The following is a 2,541-nucleotide window of genomic DNA, read 5'->3' on the forward strand; positions in this document are numbered from 1 at the left end:
TTAAGTGTTTTAATTGTTGAAAATCCAGAAATGCGTCATTGGAAATAGCAGTTACTTTACAGTAATCAAGCTTTATCGTTGTAATATTAAGCGTTTTAACCCTCTCAAATATCTTCCTTGTAACTGTAGTCAAGTTGTTTTGAGAAAGAATGATTTGTGTAATGTTGCTGCGCAAGGCCGGTACTTTTGTTATGTTCCGGTTGCTACAATCTGCAGTGACGTTATAGCAACGGCACGGAGAACACACATGTTCCTGTGCGGTTTGTTTGAAGAAGGATTCATTAACAGACAGAATAAGAACAGTAAACGTTACAAATGTCTGGAAACTCATGATTGCGGGTCGACTTTTGAGCGAATCCACTGCTGTTCTCCAATGGTATCGAGGACACCGCCTTGTTTTGACAACGTGTTTGCTAGCAATGGATTCACTGCAAATAAAAGAAGAGAGAATTGTACTTATTATCATTCCTTAATACTAATAATCGTAACAATCTGTCTAGCTAAATGATCATCTACTACAAAGATCTAAAAACTAACCAAACATCATTATGGTTAAAACAAATTACAGATATGAAGATATTCGAAAATCCTGAAAATTTAACCAAAAAGAAACACTCTGTTTGCACAAATCTGGTTAATCAATTCATTTCACATAATGCTTGATCAGCAACACAGAAATAAGTTATCACCAATTTACCCTAATGATAATATTGAGATTCAAAACATATTCATGTCTATTCAAAAACTGTCTTTGAGTCCCGAAAGAACTAAAATACGGAGTGTCTTTGAATAATTAATTCGACTGTCTACCTCCGGAGCACCAGACCTTGATAATTGTTTAAAATAAAACGGAGTTCTTCACTAACACACTATTGTTATATTTAGTGTTACCCTTTTGTTCTCAACTTAAACAGGCGTTACATTAGCCCAGTGCAATGGCAGATTAAATTGGGGGAAAGACATGAGCTTTGCAGAATTTTAGTCTACACTTAATCGGCAGAAGGCTGCGAAGTCGCTTGAACCAACCTATTATCTGATTGTAGGCAGAATGATAATACATTATTCAAACCTTGACGTGTCAATTTAAACCTGTTCTACTTTACTGTCTGTAAAATTGAGGTTAAGTTCAACATAATTTTTGACAGTTTTTTTTATTGGTGCAATAACCACACGTTTTGATTACTGAGTATTAAGTATGTTTTTATTACATCGTGTATTATATATAAAGAATGTCACTGAAGTACATCTTGTACTTTTGCAAGATTTCTGCTTATCAAATATATAGGCTGAAATCATCTGATAATTTCTACAGCAACAGATAAATGTTTACAGAATTTTAAAACGGGTCTAAAGTTGATTCCTGTAGTATACCACGAGAACATTTCTGTGCCTGTGCTATGGTTTAGTTATATCATTTTGAACAGACCAACACTTTTTTGTTAGGTTAGAATTGTAGAGATACTTATTAATTCGAATAGAGATTTTAGATTTGTGATATTATTATAAAATGTTCTCTTGTAAATGGTTCGTGACATGCTCTGCATATTGAGACTGGCCTTCGCTTCTCAATGAATAAGAATGGGTTATGTATGAATCTATAACCATTGGCATAATGAAGAGCAGGCTTGTGTGAGGCGGGGTCATAGGAGATGCAGAATAGGGAAACAACTTAAACGAGCCGATAATAAAAAAAAGAACAACATTGCTAGAATTAAGAACAGAAACAAGAAATTAAGAACGAGTTCCATTTGTGTCTACATACAGCAACAAGTTGCAGAGTATATCAGAAATACTGCAAAAACACCAGCACCTTCAACACCGTTCCCGAAAACTTCAAAAAGTGTGTCCTCTGAGTAAAAGAGATACAAATATTGCTAACATGTTGCTACACCAGAAAACGAGTAGGATCATGAAAGGTAAAACCACCATAAGTAAAGGTATGAAAAGAAATGGATGTGGACGGAACTGCGTGAACTGTAAGCTTTTTACTGAGGATTATGTAAGGGGTCAGGATTGAAACAGAGTGAGGATAGACGATAAGATTACCTGCAGGACCTCGAACATATGGACTTATCTGTTAAAAATGTGAATATTTAGTAAACATAGGTGAAACATCAAATATGGTGAAAGAAAGAATTCAAGGACACCTACATCTGATTGGATCTGGAGATACATTTAATTCGGTACCACTACACTTCAACAACATCGGGCACGCTGTAAAGGATATCAAAATTGTAGGAAAAGAAATGGTTAAGAAGTCCGGAGCAATATATAGGCGTGAGAGGGAGAGTTTTTATATTAACAAGTATAGTACTACCAATTAATTGAATAAAAAGGAATAGGAAATTAGTGCGGGAAAATATGACGTCAAAATGACATTTATGACGTCATAAGGTAGCGTCCTTAGTAATGGACATAAACATTGAGGCATTTGATTAAGATGGCTGTGCCATCGAAACGTTGTGACAAAAAAAAACCATATTAACAAAACAACATCGAGTGCGGAATCATGGATGGGGTGAACCAAGTACGTCTTGTACT

Source organism: Mizuhopecten yessoensis, unplaced genomic scaffold (assembly GCF_002113885.1).
Source record: "Mizuhopecten yessoensis strain PY_sf001 unplaced genomic scaffold, ASM211388v2 scaffold6759, whole genome shotgun sequence".
NCBI classification, from domain to species: domain Eukaryota; kingdom Metazoa; phylum Mollusca; class Bivalvia; order Pectinida; family Pectinidae; genus Mizuhopecten; species Mizuhopecten yessoensis.